Here is a 13,329-nt window from a genome sequence, read left to right on the forward strand (position 1 = left end):
TCACACAGAGTTGGACACGACTGAAGGGACTTAGCAGCAGGACTTTATTTGTACAGGGGCAATATTACTGCCGAGAGATGACTAATATGATAGAAGGGAGATACAACAATAAATGGGGCTATGACCATGTAGGGGGGATGTTACTGTGGAGAAAGTGAAAGTCGCTCAGTCCTGTCTGACTGTATACAGGCCATGGAATTCTCCAGGCCAGAATACTGGAGATATACTGGAGATATACCAGAACACTAGCCTTTCCCTTATCCAGGGGATCTTCCAGAGAGTGAAGCCAGGTCTCCCGCAATGCAGGCGGATTCTTTAACAGCTGAACCACTGGAGAAGCCCTACTGTGGGGAGGGGACTCATAATAAAGGAGGACCTTTATTGTAGTGGGGACTATAACTGTGGAGGGGGAAAAGTAAATGACAGGGGTCTCTGATACTGTGGGGGATGTTCCAGTAGAGGAGGGACTATGACAATATGGAAACCTATTATAATAAAGGGAACTATTACAATACAGGGGGACCATTCTGTGGAGGGGGACTATTACAGAAGAGGCCGAACTATTTGTGGAGGGAGGACTCTTACCATAGAGGGTGGCTCTTACCATAGAGGAGGACTCTCACTGTTGAGAGGGGCCTATTATAGTTTATGTGGGACTTCTATAGTAGAAGGTGGTCTGTCTTTGTAGAGGGGGGCTATTACTGATCAGAGGGGACTATGACAGAGAGGGACAAATGGAAGAGGACGATTACCTTAGGGGGGACTATTATAATGAATGGGGGTCCATTGCTGCAGACAGGGACTATCCCAATAGAAAGGGACGACTGAGATTGAGGAAGACTATTGCTATAGAGGGAGGATCATTATGATAGGGAAGAGACTATTAATACAGAATAGGGACAAGAGAAGTGGACTATTAGTACAGAGGGGAAACTATGGCAGTAGAGGCAGGACTGTTGCTGTAGAAGTGAGACTTTCACTGTGGAAGGGGAATACTGACAACAGAGGGAGTTTATTAGAGGAGAGACTATTACCACAGAGACAGACTTATTACAATAGGGGGTGGATTATGACAGTGGAGGGGGGTGTTGACTGTAGAAAGAGATTATAGCAATGGAGGACTTTTACTCTACAAGGGGGATATTAGAGGCAGACTTGTAATTTAAGGGGACTACTACAATCAAGGAGGACTATTATTGCAGAGAGGGGACTGTGACAGTACTACTGTAGAAGGGGAACTTTGACAACAGATGGGGGACAATCACTATATAGGAGGACTATGACATTAGACGGGGGTTATTTCAGTAGAGGAGAGACTTTTACGGCAGAGGGGGGACTATGACAACAGAAAGTGAAGTATGACAATAGAGGCAGGACTATTAGTGTGTGGAGTGGAGGACTATGAGAATAAACGAGAACTATTACTCCAAGACGATAAAGGAGAACTCTAGACAACTGTTACCCCATAGGGGAAACTGTTACTATGACAACAGAGAGGAGCTAATTATGTAAGGAGGAACTATTACTGTAGAGCTCTTCTCCCCTCTCCACCACCACATCCTCCTTTCTCTTTTAGAGAAGTCTGCAGGTACAGGTTTCTCACAGCCACGCATCTGCGCCGCCAGCACTGGGTCTTCGCAGGTCCTGTTTTAATTATGCAAAGCCCCATTTCCTCCCCCAGATCTCCCAGGCTCAGCCTCCGATGGGCTAGCAGGTGAGCTCCCCCGGCTCCCTCCTGTGCCACCAAGGTGATCGCGGACTGGATGTCAGCACTGAGTTCTCGGCTCTTGGACATGCCCCTGCACCACCTTTCCATCCCAGGTGAGGCCCCGCAGGCTCGGCTCGGCGGGGATGTGGCTGCCAGACGGGTCCGAGTGTGGGAAGCCTCAGTGCCAAAGACGCACACATGCAAGCACACGCAGGCACACTGAACACACACACACACACTGCACACACACTCATACACACAGCAGCACCTTCCCTTGTCTGTCCACTTTATCCCAATCAACCCTGAAGTTACAAGAACCCCCGAGAGCCTGCCTTCAGGACACATGACAGCCACCTTGCGGGGGGAGGGGGGTTGTGCCTTCTCAGCCACTCTGTCCTAGTCCAGGGCATCCCTGGGAACTTCAGGTTCCTCACCTTTCCACCCATATTTTCCATCAGAGCTTGTGCAGCACCTTCTGCACTTGAGCCTGGGGGGCCCGAAGTTTAAGGGGGCCATCCGCCCCCAAACTACTCGATAAGTGGTACCGAACTATCTAATTAAAATGAGGAACCTCTGACTCCAGCCAGTTTGGTTTCAAAAAGTGCTGCAAAGCTCAGCCATGGGCGGGTATCTCGACTTGGGGATGCCCGGTGGTGACCAGGCAAGTGGGCACTTCCAGGGTGACACTGCTGTGCTCAGGCCAGCAGAGGGTTGTTCACCAGACACCGTGTCTTGGGAGGGGAGGGTCCCTGCTAGACAGGACCCTGCTCAAGGTGCAAATGCGCCCCATTCTCCACAAGCGCCCGTCTGGCCGTGCAGACACTGGGCCCTGCCCTGGCTCTGACCCTGGGCACTGTCTGCTGGGAGCGCACATGGAGAGTTGGACAACCAGGAAGTGCTACTTTCTATGGAAGGCAGCTTTAGACTCTTTCTCACCCACTTGACATCTGTGGCGTTCTATACCAGCCACTCCACCACCCCCTCGAGAGGAGGGGCCCCCACACGGCCCTTCCCTTGAGGGTGTGGAACAGACAGGGAACCATGGACTCAGTTTCCTAGTCATTCCGGGTGCTACCCCATGGGGAAGGCTGTGGGGACCCCACAAGGAGGAGGCTTCCGAGTCTTCAGGCCTCCTCCATTCACAGAGGGGCTCTTGGCCGCTCTCCTTCCTGTGCCCCTTACGTAATAACTCGTGATGCCTCCCCCCGAAGCCCGGGCACCACTCATCTGCTTCTGTCTTTGTAAATTTACCTGTTCTGGACCTCTCTTATAAATAGACACGTAAAATATGTCCTTCTGTGTCTGATTCTCACACTGACCATCGTGTGTTCAAGGTCCATCCACGATGTAGCCTGTGTCAGAACCTTACTCCTTTTCAGGGTGAGTCATACACCACTGTGTGCATGGACCACATGCTGCTGACCCACCTATCCATGCATCCACCCTCACACCCACCCATCCACTCATCTATCTGTCCATCCACCCACTCACCTATCCATCCACACACCCATCCATATAACCACCCACCCATCCGTCCATAAATCTATCCATCCATCACCCATCCATCCATCCACTGACCAATCCATCATCCACCCATCCACTGATTGATCCATCCACCCACCCACCATCCATTCATCCATCCAACCACTCTTCCATAACATCATCAAATCAAATTATATTATGAACTAGTAAATCCTCTTTCCCATCACGTGACCCTGAGAATAAATTTTTAAAAAGTTACAGGATACTAACGCATATATATATGGAATTTAGAAACATGGTACGATAACCCTGTATGCGAGACAGCAAAAGAGACACAGATTTATAGAAATGTCTTTTGGACTCCGTGGGAGAGGGCGAGGGTGGGATGATTTGGGAGAATGGCATTGAAACATGTAAATTATCATATGGGAAACAAATCGCCATTCCAGGTTCTTTGCATGATACAGGATAGAGGGATGGCAGGGGAAGGAGGTTGGAGGGGAGCTCAGGTTGGGGAACACGTGTACACCCATGGCAGATTCATGTCGCTGTATGCAAAAACGATACAAAACTGTAAAGTCATTAGCCTCCAATGACAATAAATACATTTATATGGAAAAAAAAAAACAACTAAAAACAAAAGAAAGCTAGTCCAAACCTATTTTCAGAGACAGAAGGGAAGGATTTCTGGATTGTCCCCAGGTGACTGGTAAAGTGTAAACCTCTCCACACTGTCTCTGAAACAGATCACACAGATTTAAAAGGAAAAAGAATAAATGAAACCGCACAGAAATGACCATTAATAAATGACCACAACACTGGCGTCATAAAGAGCCTGACAATACTATGAATAACTTCAAAGTACCTGTAACTAGGGAGGGTCTGTCTGTGCTCAGTCGTGTCTGACTCTCTGCAACCCCATGGACTGTACCAGCCAGGCTCCTCTCTCCATGGGATTTTCCAGGCAAGAATAATGGAGTGGGTTGGCATTCCCTTCCCAGGAGATCTTCCCAACCCAGGGATCACCCCTGAATCTTTTATGCCTCCTGCTTTGGCAAGCGGGCTCTTTGCTAACAGCACCACTTGGGAAACAACAAACCAGAAAATCAAAAGCCTTTCCTGTCCAAAAAAGGGATTCCTTAAATAAATTGCTCTTCTCTTTCTCACATCTGCAGAGACCCCATTTCGAGACAAGATTCAGTTCCCAGGACTCAGTGGATACGACTTTCGGTACTCCCCTGTGCCCCACGGCGCTACAACTGTGCATCCTTAGGGCGTCTTGGGGGCACAGTGGACATGCTCAGGGTGTGACGTGTCCCCCGCCTGGTTTCCCTGCAGGCAGCCACCGCAGGATGACATACTGCCTGAACAAGAAGTCACCCATCTCTCACAAGGAGGCGAGGCTGCTGCAGTTTCTGGGCAAAGTGCTGCCATGTGTCACCCTGGCCGTGGTGCTCAAGTGGCCCACCACCCAGGTGAGGGTCTGCAGGCACGCCCGGGCCCTGGACCCAGCTCCAGCAGCTAGTGTCACCCACAGGGGGCAGTGTCCTTATCCCTGGTGGGAAAACGGGGTTAAGAACAAACCTGCTGTAAAGCAGAATTGTGGTTTAGTTGCTCAGTCATATCTGACTCATTGCGACCCCATGGACTGTAGTCAGCCTGGCTTCTCTGTCCATGGGATTCTGAAGGCAAGAATACTGGGGTGGGTTGCCATGCCCTCCTCCAGGAGATCTTCCCCACCCAGAGCAACTCCCAGCAAGGTAGGAAAGGACACAGCTTTACTGTGGAACCAGCCTGAAGCCAGAACGGGGGCCCCTGGACTAAGAGCATCACCATCTGAAGACACAGAGCCTGGTGGAGCTGGGAGGGGAAGGGGGAGGCTGGGTCCCACCCTCTGTGCAGCTGAACTGACACCAGAGCTCCTTCCTGGTCCCAGATAAGCAATAGCTGAGTTCCCATGTCGTCTGAGGTGGGTTTGCGTTTGCACACCGGCACCCCCTCCAGGGAGACTTTCTTGGTGGCTCAGATGGTAAAGAATCAGCCTGCAATGCAGGGGACTTGGGTTTGATCCCTGGGCCGGGAAGATCCCCCGGAGGAGAAAATGGCGCCCCACTGGAGTAGTCTCACCTGGGAAATCCCACGGATAGAGGAGCCTGGCAGGCTACAATCCATGGGGTCACAGAGAGTCGAGACAACTGAAGCGACTGACATCACATGCAAACACTCACACCCTTCCCCTCGAGGGCTTCCCCAGGGTGGATCGGGGGTTTCCTGGGGTGGAGAGAAGCCGGGGTGGGAGGCAGTCATTGTGGAGGATGGAGAGGAGTCAATGGTGAGGGACCTGTCTGTGGGGAGGGGGCACGCAATTGACAGCGGTCCTGTCACTGGCACACAGGTTAGCCAGGGTGTGGATGCAGGAAAGGGTAGACAACCCACCTGGGCCCAGGTGCCTGCAGAAGCAGGGGCACACTGGAAGGGACAGATGGATCCCACCTTCCTGTACCCGCACTTGAGGGGCACTGAGATTCTTGGATTTTCTGCTCCCAGGCTGGTCCTCCCAAGAGGACAAGAGGCTGTCAAGCACAGCTCTTGCCTTGTGTAACTGCTTCCTCCTGGGAGGTTCCAGCTTGCTGGAATCCTCCTCAGGGGAACTGATGGGCAGAGAGCCAGGGCTGGAATGTGCACAAACTACATTCCTGCTTGAATCACGTGCCTGTAGCCTGGCCTTAAGAGCTCACACCCAGAGGAGGGAGTGAGCAGGAGGGGGTCCACCAGAGCCCTGGAGTCCTGCAGGACTGGGGTCCCTCCGCTCTGAGGTTCCCTTGGTGCTGGGTCCCTCTGTTCTGCCTCCCTCCAGGGCAGGGTCCATCCATCCTGGGGGACCTCGGTGCCGTGGTCTCAAGTGGTATGGCTGCCAAAGAGACCTGGGTGTGTGCGGGGTGGGGGGCACGGGTGGTGTTCTTTCGGGGGGGGGTGAAGATTAGCGGCTCAAAGAGCATTTCATTTAATCCTTGTAGAGGTGGATGGCAAGTGCCTGTGTGTAGCTAACAATATTCCTATGAGTCTTTGCTTTTCTTTTAATTTGGATTGTTTGGGGCTGTGACTTCCTTTCCCATTTTTTATCCTTATATAGTTTTCTTTTTCCATTATGACTCTGTGTAGAGAACACAGTACCATTTTCTGCTACTAGTTTACGTTAATATTAGCTTTGCTTTCTGTTTTATTTTTGATAGAGAGAATCTATTATTTACTTTCCCATTTTTGTATCCTTATGTTTTATTCTTTTTCCATCATGGCTCCTTGTAGAGGACACAGTACATTTTCTGCTCCGAATTTATATTAGGGCTTCCCTGGTGGCTCAGCTGGTAAAGAATCTGCTTGCAATGTGGGTGATGCAGGGTCGATTCCTGGGTTGGGAAGATCTGGAGAAGGGAATGGCAACCCACTCCAGTAATCTTGCCTGATAATCCCATGGACAGAGGGGTCTGGAGGGCTACAGCCCATCGGATCAAAAAGAGTTGGAAACAACTGAGCAACTTTCACTTTTCAATTTATGTTACAGTTATTTTTTTGCTTTTCCCTGTCTTATGTGTGTGGTGGACACATGTTTCTTCCTTTGCTTCTCTCCCCTTGATTCCTTCTTGCCTTTCCTCGTGCTGTTTGTGGGGGTGGGCACAGACCTCTGTGGGTCTTGGGTGTCCTTGTGTCCAAGGGTCCAGCTTGGGTGGCGTGGAGCCGGGTCTGTTGAACCCACAGGGACCTTCCACCCAGGGACTGCCTGAGAGGCGGGTGAGGCTGGACTCTGCAGGAACATCCCCCGCTCAAGACCACAATCTGGACCCGGGCTCTGTGCTCCACACGAGCAGTGACCCAGGAGACCTTGTTCCCAGAAGCAGGGCCTGAAACCCGGCAGCACCAACACTGTTGATTTCACAGTGGACGATGTGGCCCTCAGCTGGGGGTCCTCAGTGCATGCCCAGCCCCTGAGTCGGGGGACGCCCCCTGTGCCCAACACAGGTGACCGACCTCTGTGTGCAGGTGCTGAGAATCACGGAGCAGCTGGAGGCCTGCGTGAGGACCTGCAGATGGCGCACATGGAGGAGGGCACCGAGAGGAACCTGCACTCTGGCCACATGGTGTACATGACGGCCCTCATGGAGGTGGGGGTGGGGGCCGGCGGTATGGACGGCGAGGTTATGCCAGCCAGGGACAGCCACGTCTGGTCCAGGCAGGAGGGGGAGGGCCTCTGAGGGGATGGACACACGTCCACTCAGACGGGCACATGGTCACTCTAGGCAGAAGAGGCTAACCTCTAAAGGGACAACACAGGTCCAATCCAGGCAGGAGAGCGCTGACCTCTGGCATCAGTCACTCAGAATTCCCGACCAACTTGTGTTTCTGAACTCACACCTGTACCCCTGGCCTCTGGGGTGTCTCCCGGAATTTGGCTATACCAGGTCCCTGACACGTCTTTTCCTCTGTCCAGTTTTGGGATGTTCAGTCCATTCTCTCGGCTGCTGGCCAACTCACTTAATGTCTCACTCTGACCACAGTCCCGGTGTCCCCACTACAGAACCTATGACCCTTGGGGTCTGGAGGTTCTGTCCTGGGCCTCAGTGTGTAATTACCCTGCTGGCCTCACATGCTCCCTGGAGTACGGACTTCAAACTGTATTAAAAGCACTGCTCTCTGCCTCTGTGCACACATAGACCCTGAACGCATGCACACCTGCGTGCACACCTGTAACTACAGGAGCGTGTACATACACACACAAACACACACACACACCAGAGTAATGCCATGGCTCCCCACTGCCACTCAGGCGAGACTGGGTCCCTTGGGAGCAGGTGCCATGCTTTAGTTCTTTGTGCGTCAGGAGCCCCCAACCCGTCTGTAGAGTGGCTGTGCTGGGGGAAGTCCCCACCCACGCCCCTCTGTCTCTCACTACAAGGCCCTTCTCCTCCACCCCCGCCCAGAACGCCCTCATGGAGATCTTGGAGTGGCTGGAGAACCACCCCCAGGAAGTGGTTATCCTGGCGGGCAGGAACTTCGAGGGCATGATGGAGGACCTGCACGAGTACCTGATGGGCTGCATCAAGAACATATTTGGGGACATGCTGTGTCCCCGTGGGGTGAGCAGGGCCCACAGGCTCCCCATGCTCTTGACAGTGGTGGCGGTGGGAGCACTAGGCTTCACTGTAATCAGACTATCTGCTCTCATGAGGCTGAGTCAGGCACCAGGTCATGCCATTCATGGAACCCCAGTAATCCACCCACCACTGTCTCCACTCAAACAACCCAAAAAACAGCCCATCACTGGTCACAGGCACCCCCAATAATCCACCCTGCCTGCTCTCTATTCAGACACCCCCAAAACCCATCAATCACACCTCAAGATGCCCCAGTAAGCCACCTGCCATTTCCTATCAGAAACTCCAATAATCCACCCACCTCTGTTTCCACTCAGGCACCCCAATAATCGACCCATCCCTTCTCAAGACACTCAAGTAATCTACCCACCACTGTCTCTACTCAAACACCCCAAAAATCTGCCAATCACTGCTCAAGATACCCCAATAACCCACACATCACCGTCTCCACTCAGACACCCCAGTAATCTACTCACTAGTGTCTCTACTCAGACATGCCAATAATACACCCATGACTGCCTCTTCTCACAGAGAACCCAACAACCTGCCCTTCACTGCTCATAGACACCCTAATAATCCATACATCACTGTAGCTTCTCGGACACCTCGAATAACTGACACATCGTGTCACAAGGCACCCCAATCACCTCTGTGCACACGTCTCACGGGCAGCCAGATGATTCTCCCCCCAGGAGGTGCTGACTCTGCACCAGCTGTTGTCCCAGGGCCAGCAGGTCATCCTGTCCTACAAGGACGAGGCATCCATGAGTCAGCTTGCAGAACTGAGGCCCCGTATCTCCTACCGGTGGGGGAGCCAGGTGAAGCCCCGAGACGTCGTCCAATACCTGGATCACGTGAAGAGCTGCAGGCACCCAGCTGAGTGCTGCCTTCACGCCGGGACACCTGGTCACACGCATGTCCTAGCGCACGGGGCTGGCTTTGGGTTCAAGTGGACAAATGGAACAGGACATATTGGGGGACTTTATTCTGTTCACCACATGGGGAGCAGGGGGTGGACATCCTTGGGGATGTTTGCGTCCACCACAGGGGGTCAGGATGTAGACAGGATGTGACCATCCATGCGGACATTATTGTGTCCACCACACGGGGCCAGGACGTGGACATCTTTGGGGTCACTGTCCAGCCTGCCTTCCCTCTGTAACACGAGAAATTCATGAGTCAACACCCACGTGAGCCCCTGCTGTCTGAACTTTGTTCTCTGTCGGACATCTGAATCTCTGACCACTGCTGAGGCCAGAGTCTGGGTGGGTGATGGCACTGCTTGGTGACCTCGTGGGCAGGTGACTCCATGGGTTAGGGGTCACACGGGTTGTTGACTGCATTGGTGGGTGACCCAATGGGTTACTGGTCACATGGGCAGGAGACCGTGTCAGTTGGTGACCGCGTGGCTGGGTAACCGTGTGGCTGGGTGACCGGTTTGAGTTGCTGACTGCAGGGTGGGTTACCATGTGAGTTTCTGACCCGGTGAGTGGGTGACCGCATGGGCGGCTAATGGTGTGAGTGGGTAAACATGTGGACAGGTGACCGCATGACCTCGCAGGTTACTGACCCCATGGGTGGGTGACCATGTGAGTCGGTGACCATATGGTTCGGCTGGCCATGTGACTCCATGGGTTAGTGACTGCACACGTGGGCGGCTGACCCCACAGCCGGCACCATGAACAGCAACCCCTCTCTTGTACCAGGCAGGCTGTTCGTGGCCTGCATCAACCTCACAGAGAACCTGGAGTTTGACCACGTCCACCCGGCCTGGTCCCTGGAGAAGCTGACCCAGTGGAGGCTCCCCTACCTTTGCATGGGTTCGGGGCCAGTGCCCAGTGTTGGCCGCCGGCTGTACTAACACCATCGCAGGCGACTTATCTGGGCCGATGGCTTTCTTGGCAATGTTATCGGGTTGAACCGGAAGCTGCTTTGGAGCTGAGGGACGGCGCGCTGAGGAGCTGGGCATCGCGGAGGCTGCGTCTCACTCACGTCCTGTGACGTTACCGGCCTGAACCCGGAGCCGCCTCGCGGCTGAGAGAGGGCACGCTGAGGAGCTGGGCATCGAGGCCTCTCCTCGTTTGCATCCTGTGACGTCACTGGGCTGAACCGGAAGCTGCTTCGGGGCTGAGGGACGGCGCATGGGTGGAGCTGGGCGTCGCGGAGGCTGCCTCTCAGTCACGTCCTGTAAGTCACCGGCCGGAACCAAAAGCCTCTTCCGGGCTGCCGGCCAGCGTCTTGAGGAGTTGGGCATTGCAGAGGCTTTTATCAGCGCTCTCCTGCGGGGCTGGTAATCCGTCTGGTCATCCACTGAATGTGTGTGACTGCTGAGGTGGGGCCAGGTGGCAGGGTCCATGGTCTCCTCGGTCCTCCGTTTGTCTCTCGGCGAATGCAGGGTGTGAGGTGGTGATTAAAGGTGAGTGCATGATTTGTACAATGACATCCTCGGGGAGACACACCTGGTTCTCGGGTCTGTGGCCTTCCCCATGGGAGTGCCCCCTCCCCCTGGGCGCTGAGAGTAGCACACGGTGACCCCCAGCTGGGGAGGGGGAGGAGGCCCTATGACATAGTGCCCATAGGAGGGGATTGAGCGCATAGTGATCCCACTGATAAATCCCTTTTAGTAGATAAGGGGCTTCCCTGGGGGCTCACCTAAGGAGGCTTTCTCTCTCCTTGCTATTCTTTGGAACCCTGCATTCAGGTGGCTGTATCTTTCTGTGTCTCCTTTGCCTTTCTCTTCTCTTCTCATCTGTTTGTAAGGCCTCCTCAAACAACCACTTTGCCCTTTTGCATTTCTTTTACTTGTGGATGCTTTTGATCACTACCTCCTGTACTATGTTAAGAACCTCCATCCGTAGGTTTTCTGGCACTCTGTGTGCCCGATCTAAGCCTTGAATTTATTTGTCACTTCCAGTGTATACTCACAAGGGATTTGAATAAAGCAAAGAAAGAGAGGAAAACAATTGAATGGGAGAGACTAGAGATCTCTTCAAGAAAATGAGAAATGCCAAGGGAACACTTCATGCAAAGACAGGCACAATAAAGGACAGAAACGTTATGGGCCTACCTAAAGCAGAAGAGAATAGGAAGAGGTAGCAAGAATACACAGAAAAACTGTCAAAAAAAAATCTTAATAACCTGGATAACCACGATGATGTGATCAATCACCTAGAGCCAGACATCCTGGAGTGCAGAGTCAAGTGGGCCTTAGAAAGCAGCAGTGCGAACAAAGCTAGTGGAGGTGATTTGTTGGGGTCCTTTAATGTATTGGGACCTGGCGGTCTGGAGGCGATGATAAGAAAGTGAAAGAGAGAGAGAGGCTGATACTCCCTGGTTTACACAGAGAACCAATAATGTCCTTGACACAGGACTGGCCTCTCTCACGAAGGCACCGGCTGCCTTCTCGAGAGAGTCTTAGAAGCCCGGGCAGCAGAGTGAGCAAGATGGGTTTCTGTGCTCCAGAATGCTAGCTGAGGGAAGAGAGAGACACGGGGACCCAAGCTCTGATGGAGCAAAGGTGCTTTATTAGCAGAAATGAATGCTTATGTATCATTAGTAAGATGATTACTCAGCTATTACACAGGATGAAATTTTATCAATAGCCACACATGGCTAGTCTAATACATAGAAGGTCACTGACACCGAAAAGAGTCACTGCATGTCTCATCCCATGACCTCAGTCCTGAGAACTGCATGCATCTTTACTCATTCTTGGAATAGGAACTGATAAGGAACAGAGAATCCTTAAGAAATAGAAAACAGCATGCAGGAATCCTCCTGGTAAATGTTCCCTGACAGTGATTAAATTCCAGCTGAGTTCCTTCAGATCCTAAAACATGGTGCTGTTAAAGTGCTGCACTCAATACGGCAGCCAGTTTGGAAAACTTGGCAGTGGCCACAGGACTCGAAAAGGTCAGTTTTCATTTCAGTCCCAAAGGAGGGCAATGCCAGTCAGTGTTCAAACTACCGCACAACTGTGCTCATTTCACGTGCTAGCAAGGTAATGCTCAAAATCCTTCTAGCTAGGCTTCAACAGTATGTGACCCGAGAACTTCACAGTCCACACTTTCAAGTAGTTGATTCTAAATGCACAGTGATGCCACAAAGATGGTCAAGGCAAAGGCACACAATGTGATTTCATTTATGTCTAAATCAGTGAAACAAAATATTCACTGCAAGATACAAAGTTTTTTAGCATGAAAAATCTTATATTCGTATATGAAATATCTTGCTGCAAATGAAAAATATGTTTTAAAGTGAAATTCAATCTTGTCAATTATTTTGAGACTATGGAAACAAGAAAATAAAATTACATTCATTGGGGCTGCTTCAGTTCAGTTCTGTTGCTCAGTCGTGTCCAACTCTTTTCACTGGGGGCTGCTTAAATCGTCACAAATGTTTTTTCTTAAAAATTCCCTTACAGTTTTACAGTCTTAATTAGATATAAAATGATCAGTAGATTTTTTATACTATGTTTGTTTTCTGGACATTTTAATTTCCTTTTGTTTATGAATGTAACTACAATGTTTTTTCTGTTGAGTGAGTATTAAAAATTACTCCTTCCAGAACAAGACATACCACGCAAATTCTCCAGTAACACAGGAAACTAGCCCTGAGCTTCAATATACAGGCTGCCCAAAGTCACTCCAAACCCACTGACATCTCATAACTCATTACTGGTCACTTCATTGCACTCCAGAGAGAACAAATCCAGCTCCACCCACCAGAACACTGACACAGGCTTCCATAACCAGGGAACCTTGACAAGTCACCTGTCCAACCCCACACACAGCAAGGAAACTACATAATAAAGAGAACTCCACAAACGGCCAGAAGAGGGAAAGGCCACCCCAAGCAAAGCATTATAAGCAAGATGAAGAAGCAGAGAAATACCCAGCAAGTAAAGGAACAAGATAAATGCCCACCAACACAAACAAAAGAGGAAGATATAGGGAATCTACATGAAAAAAAATTTCGAATTTTGGTGGT

At 51.5% G+C, this 13,329-nt stretch overlaps 1 pseudogene; it reads left to right on the top strand.

Moving 5' to 3' along the window:
* Positions 1–1,702: 1,702 nt before the first annotated feature.
* LOC129557970 (PI-PLC X domain-containing protein 1-like) lies at positions 1,703–10,471 on the top strand (annotated as a pseudogene).
* Positions 10,472–13,329: the final 2,858 nt, after the last annotated feature.

The sequence above is a fragment of the Moschus berezovskii genome, chromosome X, assembly GCF_049115385.1.
Source record: "Moschus berezovskii isolate FMDL1 chromosome X, NW_MosBer_1.0, whole genome shotgun sequence".
Classification (NCBI taxonomy): Eukaryota; Metazoa; Chordata; class Mammalia; order Artiodactyla; family Moschidae; genus Moschus; species Moschus berezovskii.